Source organism: Carlito syrichta, unplaced genomic scaffold, assembly GCF_000164805.1.
Source record: "Carlito syrichta isolate Samal-C Ts95f unplaced genomic scaffold, Tarsius_syrichta-2.0.1 Scaffold100030, whole genome shotgun sequence".
NCBI lineage: Eukaryota > Metazoa > Chordata > Mammalia > Primates > Tarsiidae > Carlito > Carlito syrichta.
The window spans coordinates 129725-130119 of NW_007044126.1; positions in this window are offsets into that span (position 1 = coordinate 129725).

Genomic DNA, 395 nt, shown 5'->3' on the forward strand with positions numbered 1-395 from the left:
CAGGCCAATATCTTTGATGAACATAGATGCTAAAATTCTCAACAAGATCCTAGTGAACCGTATTCAACAACACATCTCAAAAATCATCTATCATGACCAAGTAGGCTTCATCCCTGGGATGCATGTCTGGTTCAACATTCGTAAAACCATAAATATAATTAAATACATCAACAGCTGTCAAAACAAAAACCACATGATTATATCATTAGATGCAGAAAAAGTTTTTGATAAAATCCAGCACCCCTTCTTGATAAAAACCCTAGAACATCTAGGCATACAAGGAACATACCTCAAAACAGTAAAAGCCATCTACGAGAAACCCACAGCCAGCATACTCCTAAATGGACAAAACTGGAACCATTTCTCCTGAAAATGGGAACAAGACAAGGATGCCC